The 14,110-nt window shown below is 45.0% G+C and overlaps 1 protein-coding gene across 7 annotated transcripts in view; it reads left to right on the top strand.

Moving 5' to 3' along the window:
• Positions 1 to 14,110, top strand: part of SEMA3F (semaphorin 3F) — a 125,502-nt gene that overhangs the window by 68,714 nt on the left and 42,678 nt on the right. The window lies entirely within an intron of this gene.

Below are 14,110 nucleotides of genomic sequence, written 5' to 3'. Positions count from 1 at the left end.
CACAGTCTTGAATTAGAATACACACATGTTGCATGTACTGCCACTTATAATACTAGTGATCTCATTTATATTCTATGCTGATATAGTTCCAACAAAGACCACTGAAATGACATAACTACCAGTCTTCAAAATGCTGTGCCAGTTTCACCCATGTTGAAATAAATAGGGCTTGTATGGATGGAGCAGCCTGAGGATTGATGTTAACATAGTCTTTGATACAGTGAAGTTCACACACTGCCATATACAGACCCACTCTCCTCGATTGATTGTGTACTGTACACCCATGAAAGGCTCTATCAGGAATTCCTTATTCCTCCCCCCATATTTTTAGTCAGTCACATTCTAAGTACTGTAATGAGATAACACTGTATCTTAACAGAGGAAGCTTGTTTGGATTGGAAAATGTACCTCTGGCAAACATGTTGATTATAAAGGCTGTGGGGCTGCCTACAGGTAGACAGATTTTGACTGAGTGAAGAAGGATGTTGATGGATATTTTTATTCCCGTTAGATCAAAGTACACATTACATTAACCATGTGTGGTTCCTCTTCACTTGTAGATGTTTATTTTCTGCAGTCTACAATGGTAGGCTAGTATATTTACCCATGTATGCACACCCACTAACACTTTCCTCTCTGCTAGTTTTCTACTATCGAATTCCTCCCGCCCCTCAGGTTAGCACCACAGGACAAAATATATTTAGGACACACACACACAACTGGAGTTTGGAGTAGCAAGCTGCATGTGGTTAATATTGTGTGTAGCTTGAGTGTCTTGGTCTCAGCTGAATCCAATTCTGAAGAAACTTCGTTGCTATTTTGTAGAAGACTTCATGGACTAAAAGCACATTCTTGTGATAGGTGATGTGGTAGTGATGAATTATTGATCCTTGCAAAAGTTCTGTTGGCTGAAACCAGGCTGTCCTTTCCTGGGCCGCTCCCAAATGTTGGGAAAACTTTTTCTTACTCAGTATGTCTTTTAAAGATGTCATTTACATGGTCCTCCTGCAGCACAAATATCCCCTTCTGTGAGAAGGTGGGAAGGGTATTATGAAGAAGTTCCCAAGGAGTTATATAGATCTCCTGCCTGGTTCACTGCAGTGAACAGAAACAGTGATATATATAGATCTCCTGCCTGCCACTTCGTCTACAGTGGTACCTCGGGTTACAAACGCTTCGGGTTACAGACTCCGCTAACCCAGAAATAGTACCTCAGGTTAAGAACTTTACTTCAGGATGAAAACAGAAATCGCGCAGCAGCAGTGGGAGGCCCCATTAGCTAAAGTGCTACCTCAGGTTAAGAACAGTTTCAGGTTAAGAATGGACCTCTGGAACGAATTAAGTTCTTAACCAGAGGTACCACTGTAATATCCTCTGTCAGGAAGGTCTGGAACTGGAGATGGAAAGAATTCTGCACAGCAAAAGTCTCTTAGGGCATATTCTGGAGATTCCCCCCCCCCTTCCTTGCTGGAAGCACTTGAATGACCTTGAAAGGCTTATTATTTCAGCAATAACTGGCATAGCTGAGATTACAGCAACTCAGCAGAGAAATCAAAATAGGCACATTCCATTGGGCTGCCCCCCCCACCCCCACAAAAAAATGTCTGCAGAGGGGAGTTAGACTTTCAAAGATGAGAGTGTCTCAACCCAGTCCAGTATTTTGGAGGCAAAGTCTGTGTGGCTGGTGATGGTAGGTGGTCAAATCAACCAGTGTATGCCCTCCACCAGATTGAATAAGAATACCATGCCAGCTGTTGAGAGCCCTGTTTTTCTCAGAAGAGAATGATTAGGTAGCTTTGAGTATTGCCGACACATGAAATGTGTGCCAGCTGTTAACCCAATTGTGCACCCTGTATCCCCCCCCAAGAGGATGTAGCCTGCCTTCATAATATAAAATATTATTGTCATGTTTGTATCTGGTCAGATTTTATTTCTGTATTCATTAAAACATGTATTGCTGCCGTTCATCATATTTGGAATGGCAGTTACAAAATAACAATTAAAATCCTTAAAAATAAACTAAGATATGCACAGATTAAAATGCCTGGATAAACAGAAATGTTTTTTGCTTGGCACTGAAACTATTGCATAGTTGGTGCCAGGCAACCCCCCCCCCCCCAGCACAACCAGGATGCCATTATTAAGAGAGCCATTTCCCTTGTAGATGAATAATGTACCCCTGAGGGATGGACTACATGAATGATATTAAAGCCTTACCTTTAAGGAGCTCACAGCAACATATATCTAGGGTTATACTCTTTTATCATTGAAAGAAGCAGTGATTTGCTCAGGGTCATCTAGTGATCTTCAATGATATCAGTCCAGGTTGAACAGTCTACCCTACATTAGCTGTCTTAATTCTGATGTCACCCCTAATCATTCAGCAGCCACCCCTAATCCTGTTGAATTTTTGCTTCAGGGGAAAAAAAGGAGGGACCTCAGTGAGCCTGGCAGGTGAAAGAGGGATAAGATAGTGCAGGGTGAGTAAGAACAGGAGTAGATGGAGAGTATAACTAGACAGAGTAAAGCCTGTTATATTTCTGGTGACACTGAGGGTGATAATGAAACCCCGGCTTGCACCCAAGGCATCTGTAGCACTCCTGGCTGCCATCTGTGTGCCTCATTTAGTGACTGAATATTCATGACCCTCATTAAACTCTTTCAAATACTTCCCCAGCAGAGGAGCTAAAAATAACTTGGGGAAGGGGGAGGGTCGCCCCCTTTATATTCTATAAAGCACCCAGAATCTGGTTAAGATAGGAGCCTCTAGTTATCACAAGCAGACTTTTCTTACTAGCCTTGGCTCCCAAATGAGTCTGCAAAATGAAAAGTATTACCACCACTCCACAATGTCCAAGTGGCAACATGGTCCTTCTCATCCTGGCTCTGTGTGCATTCACTCCTTTTTCTGCCTCTTCTTCCTTTCCTGACTGAGCTTCCAAGCATTCAGAGAGGCTGTATTAAGGACACTTGCCTGTCTCTTAAGAGGCTGTGGTTAGAGACTGCTATAGCTTGTTACAGATATGAGGGGAACCATGTGGTCTCTAGGAACTTCCTGCAAGTATAGGAAAGATGTTCAGACTTGAAATAAAATTTTGCACAAAATTTAAATTTGGCAAAACTCCTGAACTTATATATTTGTTGTTGAATAACCATAATTATTTAAATTTTCATTCAGAATTTGAATTAGATACTTCCTTTAAAAGAAAACCCTGTCAGTTATGGTTATTTTTTAGGCAATAGTGTTGCCTAGTTAATTTCTTTTCTACCTTGTTTCCCCCATCAATCCTTTACCTCTAACTGCACCCATAACTCTTACTATTACTGATAATGTTGTAGAGGGGCTGAAAGCAATTCCCTCCCTCCCCCAAACCCCTGATTTTTCCCAATCAGATTTGAGATGGGAGAAATGCACGTAACAGAATGGAAGATACATACATGTAAGGTAAGAGCTGACAGACGGCAGGAGTGGATTGATAGAGTTGGCTAGCTGCCATCTCAAGCAGTGAAGCAACTAATGTCGCATATCTTATGGGGATTCCTGAGGAATGACATCTGCATTGTTCATTTTTTCAAGAAGACAAATGCAATAGCAGAAGCACTGAGCATGCAGTCTCAGGGCCTCTAAACGAAAAAATGTTTCTTTCTGTGATTGCTTCTTCACACGCACTTTTAAACTATTCAGTTGTGCTTCTGCCCAAAACGTTAAAATACTAATTTCAATGCAACTCCGTTCAAGTAGACTAATTCGAGGCCCCTGAAACTTTATGAGTTGTAGTCCTTTCCATGATGCAAGATTGGGGCATCTACCTCAGGTGTAGGATGGCCACTTGTGTACATCACCAGAAAAGGAGACGCAGATTTGCATAACAATTGCACATGCTGATTCATATGTATTGGTGCAAATCTAGAAACGACCACTCTAATTTAAATAGAAATGCAATGCATCCCATTATAATGAACTGGAGTCCAACAACATCAGGAGGGACACAGGTTCCCCATTCCTGAAATAAATGTATTCTGAAAGAGTATCCTCTGTAAAGTAGGATATATAACTACCCTACTCAAGTAGAAAATTTTGGATGCTGTTACAGGACAAGAAATTATAAGCTGTAATAACTATAAGTATTGTTATTTTCTTGAAGGTGAAGGAACCACTTAGAATATTATGTTCCAAGCATCAAACTGTATTCAACTAGACCCAATGAGCTGTTTCTTATAATGTAAGAGAAGGGCACTTAACTCTTAGCTATCTTAGCTGTTGGATGGGTACATCACTCTTGAAGAGCGTCACACTAAAAAATAATACTCTGGTGTGGTTCACTGTACCATCTGATTTTTTCTGTTCTTCCATTCTGTCTCAAAAGCAGAGTTAACTAGAAGAAAGCAGTAATGTGGTGAAGTTCGTACCCTTTGAGATTGGTGGAGCAGATGTGTTTTTAAGAACTGTGTATTGTCCCAAAAACTGTTAGTATAATTTATTTGTTTAAAGAAGTTATATGCCACCTTTCAATATAAATATCTAACACCAGAAGGTTCAAATTATAGCAGGATGCAACAGCCTTGGGAATTTGTCATCTGTGCGCTAGAGGCTCAGAAACAGAGGGATTATATCCCTGTGATGCGCATGTGCACACAAAAACACATACGTGACCAGCACCACCAACTATGTGTCCATACTTATAAGAGTTCAGATTTGCAGCACTTGTCAGCTAGAGTGTCAACCTCCTCCTCTAAATTAATAACAGGTTAAACTGTGTGTGGCAGTACTCCTTGCACACCAACTGCATGTGTCATTTTATCATGAATTGTGTCATTCCCCAGCTGCTGTTAGGATCAGGGAGGGTTCCTAGCTTGTTGCCAATGTCATTTGCTGTATCCCCATGTCAAACATGTTGTTAAATTATGTGAGGCACACGCAGCTGGCTCACAGTGCCAGAGAGGCACGAGAGCCTTGCAGGGGTTATGTGTGGAGAGTGTTCTTTTGGATACTTTCCTTCTAAGAGCTCTCAGCAGGAACCTTATACTAGGAGTCTTTATTAAATGGCCTGAAGCCAAGGACAACAGCAGGCAAGGATCCAAGCAGGGGACAGGTAGTAAGGAAGGGAGAGAGGTGTGAGCAGCTTGGGCACATTCCAAGGAGATCACATATTCACCAGCTTCGGAGCCCAGCACTGTTAAAGAGACAGGACAAGTGCACAATTTCCTGCACAGCTTTGCCAAAAAGGGTATGTCTCTGCCTAGATAATACCATTTGGGAATTTTCATCAGTGCTGTTCTGCAAACAACAAGTCTAAGATACTGGAATACGTTAGAAAAGCCGTTTTGTGCCCAATTGGATACAACAGGTGGTACATATTATGTGCCCCTGTGGTACACCAGGTCAGCTCTGCTTACCCCTCACTCCTTTTGGCACGAGTGAGTTTCTGTTTGTACTCTTTCTCATGTTTTCTAACCTTGAGCAGTCTAACCCAGCTAACCACTGAGTTGCAAGTAAGTTCCTCCCAGTCTCCTGGCTCCGATTTGTAGATGCAGTACTCGGACTCTCAGCTCAATTATTGTCAAAAGCTTTATTCCAAAGTTCACTACACAGTCTAAACATAGATCAAGTTATAGCTGCACAGGTCTCGAAGATACATAACTAGGTGCAAGCTGAGATGTTGTCTCAACACTTGACACACACTCTTGGCTCTCCTTTTGAAGAGCAGGGTGGGTGCAATCATTTGGATGGGTGGGCAAACAAATGGGCACTACTGCAAGTCGGCTGGGTCTGCTTACAGTGGCCCAGCCGACAGTGAACCCTTAGAGGATGTTGTCAGGGTTGGTGCAGCTGGTTCACTGACCAACCTAGGCTCAAATGCCTCACCTGGAGCTGGAAGTGTTTCACTAGTCAAAGGTGGGGTGGAGACTTTTGGGAACCTTTGCTGGCAGCTTGCCCCATGGAGTCCACACGCTTCCGTGGCGTGACTCTGCACCTTCCGGGCCCCAGCTCCAGTTAGCAGAGATTAGCACAGCGTCAGAAGCAAGCAGCCTTGTGTGCTCAATAACTCAGGCAGACGCTCGGTTTCTTCCTTATCTTACATGTAGCTTTAATCTCGTACAAAAACAACAGATTGTTAATCTCCCGGTGACATACAGCTCATCTTCCCGGAGCTTCGCAAACTGCGTGTGTCTCTCTCTCTCTCTCTCAGAGATACTGACCACTCCCACTTCCGTGTTCTAAACACACCTCTAGGAATGTGAAGCGTCACTCAGAACTTCTTAACCCTGTAAGTTCTGACTCTCTCAACACCCCCTCTCGCATCACATTCTGAGAGGACTTGTGAGCACACCTTTACAGACCTCTGTGTGTCCCACACCTTCCCACCTGCCTGTTGAGTTTCCTCACAAATCTCTGGTTCGCACTGTGCGAGACCAACCCACGCATTTGTGACTCGAAACCTCTCAGGTGGAATTCCCTTTGTTGCCCGTGAAGACCGCCTGGGCACAAACTGGGGTTCTTCTTCTGACCCACTGGGGCCAGCAAGTGCGTCTTCTTCATCAGACTCCCCCTCTGACTTGACCCGTCTGTGAGCTTTCTCCATCACTCTAACAGGAGATGAGGGCTCACTCTTGGACACTCCTTTCACAACCTGTGGAGACGCCTCCCCCTGATGCTGATCCTGATCATCGACCAGATCACCATTACCTGGCTCTCCCTCCTGCTCAGATTCGGATTCAGACAAACAATCTGAGACAGTGTCATGGCTGACTTTGCGCCTTGGACTATTTCCCTGCTGCTCTTTGAACTCAGCATGCTTACTGACCAGAAGCTTGGTCTGATCACCTTCTGGGTACGCAAATCTCCACCCCTTTGTCGCGGGCTCATACCCACAGAAGATCATTTCCTGGTACCTTGGACCACCCTCTTGCTGCAACCACTTTGGTACAGGCACCATGGCCCTGCAACCAAACGAACGGAAGAAATGCACCTGTGGCTTCTGTCCGTTGAGCAAGAAATATGGGGTGTCACCTACCACTGCATTGTAGCACCTGTTCATCGTGAAATTGGCCGTTTTTACTGCCTCCCCCCAGAAACTGTGAGGCAACCCAGAGTCACTCAATAGGACTTCTGAAACTTGAACCAGCGCTCTACTCCTCAGCTCTGCCACGCCACTCTTCTGAGGCGAAGTCACCTTGTGACGTATCCCCCTCTGGCGAAAGAAACTCTTTAGAGCAGACCCAGTGACCTCTGAACCACGGTCACACTGGAAACCTTGCACCTTGGTGGAGAACCTCTGTTCCACCGCCGCAACCCAATCTTTGATCAGTTGCGTTGCTTCCTCCTGCGATTGCAGCGAAAAAGCCCAGGAGTTCCTAGTATAATCATCGATCACAATCAGCAGATGCCTGGCTTTGCCCAGACTTGGCTGAGGCATAGGCCCAAACAGGTCTGCGTGCACAAGCTCAAAAGGCTTTGTGGTTACCCTCTCCACCCTGGGATAACTGCATCCCTTGCTCTTGGCTTTCCTGCAAGCCCTGCAATTTAGGGTTGCACCACATTCTCTTACCTTGCACCCTTTGGTGCATTCTGATAACATCTGCAAGTCATCACAAGACCCATGTGCAATCCTCTTGTGCCACACGCATGCACATGAAACATGAGTGTTCCCCACTCCCTTTCCCTCCAGAGGTGATTCCAGAACAAAGAGGTTGTTCTGATTTTTCTCAACACGTACCAGTTGCTTCCCCCCTCTGGAAATTGTACAGACATTGTTCTCAAAACAAACCATGTACCCCTCCTGTAAAAGACACGGTACAGACAAAAGACAACAATTCAGTCCCAGCGTCACGTAGACTTCCAGCTGCGCCTGTAGGAAAACAAGGTAAACATTCCCAGACTTTTTTACAAGCCTTTGTGACCCATCAGCAAAACACACTGTTTTCCCAGCTGAAACAGCTCTGCAGTTTTTTAACTGGACATCAGGTGACTCAGGCACAAGATGTCTATTTGCAGCAGAGTCAATGACCCAACGTAACACATTGTCCTTCGTTGCCTTTGCAACAGAGTTCCTTCTGCCCCCCTCCTTAGGGCCTTTACAGGCGTCTTTCAAAACAGCCATCGACGCAAACATCTGATAAGCGCCTCCTTCCCCTTCCGGCCGACCCTGGGACTTTCCACGCTGGCCTCTTCTCCCGGGCTGGTTCCCATGGGAAATGTCCTTGGGACTTTCCTGCCCTTTCTCTCTTTGTGGGCAGCTTCGGCGCAGGTGCTCCGGAGAACCGCAAACAAAACAGCGACGAATGGAAAACTTTTCAAACTTGCCTTTGGACTGCAGTGCCCCCCCACTCTTGCCAGCAGCTCTTCTTGAGGCTTCTCTGCATTGAGGCTTGGGGACGTGGCTTTTGGCTTCCAGCTCTGTGGTTTCTCTGCAAACCTTCTCCAGCTCCTGCCAAACAGCCTTGGCACTCTCAAGACCCTTGGACTGGCCTTTCTGGCCTGCACCCCCAAACTTAGGTGCACAGCCTCCAGAGGAACAGCTAGCCTCTGCTTTCCTCTTCCCAGCTTTCAGCAGCTTTCCAGCACACGGCTGCCTGTCACGTTGGCGTGTCAAAGCATCGCAGCAGCTTCCTGACACGGCTCCAGCCCCCATTGGGCTTCCAGGGCGTCCCACAGCCCCTCCTTGACTCTCTGGGCGTTCCCCAGCTTCTGTGCAGCTCTTGGCCCAGGGCTCCTTCCCGTCCAGCTCTTCAAAAAGGACTGCACGCGATTCATGGCTGTCTGCCATCTTCTCCCCCGGGGCCCAGCTTACTTACAGCAGTAGTAGCCTCTCCCGGCACCCGGTATCAGCACAGCTCCTCCCAGCGAGCTCCTTGCCTCACGATCAAAGGCACAGCTCCCCAGCTGGCTGGCTTTCCTCTCAGCGTCTCGGCTTTTCAGCTTTTTCTCCACTGCCCTCTTCCTTGGCAGGAGATCACACAGCACACACCGGCACGAACCTGGCTTGCTTCACAGCATCAGCTGACACCCATAACCTTTTGGGAACCTTTGCTGGCAGCTTGCCCCATGGAGTCCACACGCTTCCGTGGCGTGACTCTGCACCTTCCGGGCCCCAGCTCCAGTTAGCAGAGATTAGCACAGCGTCAGAAGCAAGCAGCCTTGTGTGCTCAATAACTCAGGCAGACGCTCGGTTTCTTCCTTATCTTACATGTAGCTTTAATCTCGTACAAAAACAACAGATCGTTAATCTCCCGGTGACATACAGCTCATCTTCCCGGAGCTTCGCAAACTGCGTGTCTCTCTCTCTCTCTCAGAGATACTGACCACTCCCACTTCCGTGTTCTAAACACACCTCTAGGAATGTGAAGCGTCACTCAGAACTTCTTAACCCTGTAAGTTCTGACTCTCTCAACAGAGACAAGGTCAGATGGCTCTAAAGGTAAAGGTAAAGGACCCCTGACAGTTAAGTCCAGTCGCAGACGACTCATCTCACTTTACAGGCCGAGGGAGTCGGCGTTTGTCCGCATTTTTTCTGGGTCATGTGGCCAGCATGACTAAGCTGCTTCTGGCGCTGCGGAACACCGAAACCAGAGCAGCGCATGGAAACACCGTTTACTTTCCCGCTGGAGCAGTACCTATTTGTCTACTTCCACTTTCTGGTGTGTTTTCAAACTGGTAGGTTGGCAGGAGCTGGGACCGAGCAACGGGAGCTCACCACGTCGCGGGGATTCAAACCTGCCGACCTTCTGATCAGCAAGCCAAAGAGGCTCAGTGGTTTAGACCACAGCGCCACCCGTGTCAGATGGCTCTAGGGCCGTGCTTTCTCTTGACAAACCACTGAGCTCCTACCAAGCATCCAAGCATTCTCAGCGTCAGGCTCCACACGCTATTCCCAATCCTCCTTCTCCTTGGACCAACCTTGCCAGAAAGTCTCCATGAGGCTTATGATAATCAAGGCTTTTACCAGCCATGTCTCTAGTCCCAGGGAAAACACAGCAATGCCCTGTCATGAACCCAGAGCTCTTCATAGTTTGTTCACTGACTATATAGACAGACCTCTCCCAGTCCGAATGAACATATCAGTGTCCCATTTCCCTGTTTACAGTATGAAAATCAGGCATCCTTGTAATGCTGCAAAGGTGAATCATGAATCAGGCCACATGAACATCAGAGAAGGTTCTGGGACATTTGCAAAATACTACTCTGATAATCAAATCTTACCCTTCTGATGTCTTTGGGAATTTGAAAACACAAATATGGATGTAACATTGGGAGAGTCTCAGGTGCAGGGAGAGTAAGAGCATTCCTTAGATACACCTGAAAACTTGAGCTTGTTTACACTAGTCTAAGTTTCCAGCAACCTCCAGCTATGGTGGATAGATTCAAGGGAGAAAGAAATTATAAATAGCTTAGCATGGAATTGTGTCTCCAGCTAGTGGCTGGTTGCAGTGAAGGTATGAAATTCTGCCCTGTGAAGATGGTTTCCCTCTTTGGGCGATTTTGTTGGTCAATGTGCAACAAAGAAGGGGTGGCATTGATACAATAATGGTTAGAACTGATGGGATAATTGGTACTTTTTGCAGTGTATATCTCATGCCTTTAAAAAGTTTGCAGTTCAGTCAAGCAGCAAAAACGATATCATACAGCTCCAGAGGTGATGGTGACACCAGGAAGAAGCAAACTAGTTAAGCCAACAAATGCTGAAGTTTATCTGGTGAATGAACCTGTTCACAGAATTCAAGGCCATTTTGGAAACAATGCATTGCTGAAAGCCACAGGGCTAATCCGGCTTTTTGTTCCCCCTTCCATAGCCAACCTCTGGTCCATGACCAAATCTTAGTTCCCTCTCATGGCAACTAAGCTTCTTTTCACAGCCTCTTATGAGGGATTCTGTCAAAGGCTTTTTTGAAAGTGCAAATAAAATGGTGCCCCATAATTCCCCTTTAGCCGCCGCTGCTTTGTGGACTCATTAATAATGTATGAGGCCAACTTCAGCTCCGTGTTTCCAAACATAAGCATCCTGCCCCGATTCACCTCCCCATCCCCCTAAAGCTAAGGGAATTGTTTTCTTCAGCAGATGAGACTTTATGAATTGTTTGGCTTTATGCATGCATGAGGTAGCAATGAAGGGGACTTCAGCCGATACGTGCCATAATCTTGTCTGTAGATTTGTTAAATATTTATTTTATTTAGTTCATTTGAATTTAGTTCAACTATGTACCTGCAGCATGTGTTGCTGATAGAGACACATTCCAGAACTTCTACAAAGACAGCCAAGCACATCCTTAAATACACAATGAGTTAATCTGCCCTTGCTTATGAAGAATTAACCTTCTTTGTCACATAGCCGTTTTAACAAATTAAAATATTACTGTGGGTAGTAGCCAATGAGAGTCCTACTCAGAGTAGAACCTTTGAAATTAATGGAAATGACTAATTTTAAACTATTGATTTCAGTGGTTCTTCTCTGAGTATACTGTACCTCGGGTTAAGAACTTAATTAGTTCCGGAGGTCCGTTCTTAACCTGAAACTGTTCTTAACCTGAGACACCACTTTAGCTAATGGGGCCTCCTGCTGCCGCTGCGCCGCCGGAGCACAATTTCTGTTCTCATCCTGAAGCAAAGTTCTTGACCCGAGGTACTATTTCTGGGTTAGCGGAGTCTGTAACCTGAAGCATATGTAACCCAAGGTACCACTGTAGTTCGATACAACCCTGTGATTCTGCAGGGCAGATTCTGGAACATACACATTTTTAGGGACATGCACCAAACAGTTGCGGCCAGTTTTGAATACCTGCCTTGTATTAAATAGACACAATACAGTAATTTAAATTGTGTAAGTGATGGTTAATTGTTAGTATATTCTTCTCCCTGCACAGAGCAGCTGCATAACTATTCCCTCAGTAGCTGCCTAACTTCCTCACAAAGTCCTTTTTTGTTACAACTGGAGCCAGACCTCTTCTTAAGCAGCTTTGCCAGCTTCTCTGGAATCACCCAGCACAGAAGGTATCGCTTTTGATTAGTTCTACAGATTGGCTAAGAGCCACACACCTCTGCTTTTCTTTTGAGGCCAGAGGCAGGGAGAATACGAGTTCCTTCTGTCAGGACACTTGAGAATGGAGCTAAACACACACACATGTATGTTTATGTTCACAAAGACCCATTTGGAGGGGTGACTATTTGGAGTGAAGAAGCAACAGGTGGGAAAAAGTTAAGCATCTCCTCAAAAATCACCTTAGAAAAAAACAGCTGTCGGGCATTTATTATACACATGTAAGTGTAATATGTAGTCTGTCCTCAGTCACACTCTTTGGCAATCCAAAGCAGACTCCCTTACCAGGGCCAGCCTGCATATCTGGAGGTTTGTGTCAAGTCTGCTGTCAGTTTTCCCCTCTTGGTTTTTTATATACTTTGTACCTTATTTCCCCTGTCATTTGTAATGGGGTTCTTCTGGTCTGTCTTCTAAGCCCAGATAGTCTTCAACTTTTAAAATGAAATTTTCTAGTGCATTGACAGGACATAGGAATAGGGCTCCTGGCCTGGGGTAGAGATGAGTAGTTTTGGGGAGGTTTGGGTTGAAGGCCAGTAGTGTCTGGTGGGACCCTGCAGGTTTTCAATGCATCCAGGGCATGGCTTAAAAAGGTGCTGTTTACTTAGATGTGGTAATAACTTAGATGCTAGGTAATAACAATAATAGTTATATCTCTTCCTCCCCCCCCCCCACTTTTCCGGCTTTTCTCCTGCCACCTGAAGATACTTTATAGAGCAATTTCCAGAGAAATAGCTATGTTAGTCTATTATAGAAGAAAGAACTGAAACTCTTATACCACCTTAAAGTCCAACAAATTTATAATGACATAAGTTTGCATAGACTCAAGATGCCTCTCTCAAAGGAGCCATTCAACTTGGCATCCCTGCTCTCTTTCCTCTCACTATGGGACATATTTGCATGAATCCAGAGCAAGGAATTTTAAGTAGTGGCATCAGATTTTGGAACTTCTGACCAAAGGACATATCTGTAAGCACATATTTTGAATCTTTCTGCAGATTGGTGGAAAATATACTCTCTGGGAAGGATTTTTATCTCCTGTCTACTTTAGTGATAAGTTACTTTAATAATGACAACTTTTCTGATTGGTTTATTACAGCTGGTTTTTGTTGTCTGTTTGCTATCCTCCCTGTTTATCCCATTGTGGTTTATTTCACTGTATATAGCAGGTCTGGAGAGCCAAGTGTCTCTCTCCAGGCCTCTTTATCTGCCCTTCATGACTCACTCTGACCCAGGCCCCTCTCTCCACACTCTACCTTGGGTGCTTTTGCCTGGTTGACCTGCATTTGTGAACTGTGACAATGCCTCTTCCTTGCTTGGATGGAGGATGGAGGGTTTCTTTTGGCAGTGGCTGAATTTTACTGTAGAAACCCACATCCTCAATATATCCTAAAATAAATCTTATTGAATATACACGAATAAATCCTTCCAATAAACAGATTGTTTTTGTTGTCCAAATCTGTTTTGTACTGAACAGGTCATAGTAACCATGTGCATGAAATCTCATAGTGATGAAACCTACAAAGTGCACCTTTGAGACTCTGGAATTTTCCCCTGCGGTCCTACACTTCCTTCTTTGTCCTCTGATCTTTTTACTCTTATAGTGTCTTTTCAGCTCCTTCTCTTTATGTCACTGGCTGATCTGTTCTGATGCTACAGGATAGCTTTGTAGGCTAAAGAGTCATGGCCTGTTGGCAGCCACTACTTAGCTGGTCTGATGTCAGAGAGAGGCCTGGCATCTGCAGCCTAAGCAGCTGAGCTGTTTTGGGGATTAACAGGATTAGGGAATTTCCCTAATAAACTATTGTTAAATTAAATCACGTAATGATTGCCAGGAAACACTATGGGTTTCCAAGTAATCCTTGTTGCTGTAGATGAGCAAGCAGTTTCAAAAACCAAGCAGAAGACTCTTTCTTCTGATGTACATGATGATGATGATGATGATGATGATGATGATACTAATAGCTGGTCTAGAATTTGTTTTAAAATCCTTTTATCCTTTGAGTCCCAACTTTCTGTAGTAGTGAGCAAGGAAGGCAACGACTGGAAGATGAGGATAAGGATGATGATGATGATGTTAA

Source organism: Podarcis filfolensis, assembly GCF_964270895.1.
Source record: "Podarcis filfolensis genome assembly, chromosome: 2".
NCBI lineage: Eukaryota > Metazoa > Chordata > Lepidosauria > Squamata > Lacertidae > Podarcis > Podarcis filfolensis.
The sequence above is the reverse complement of the archived record's forward strand: the minus strand, read 5'-3'. Positions and strand labels throughout refer to the sequence as shown.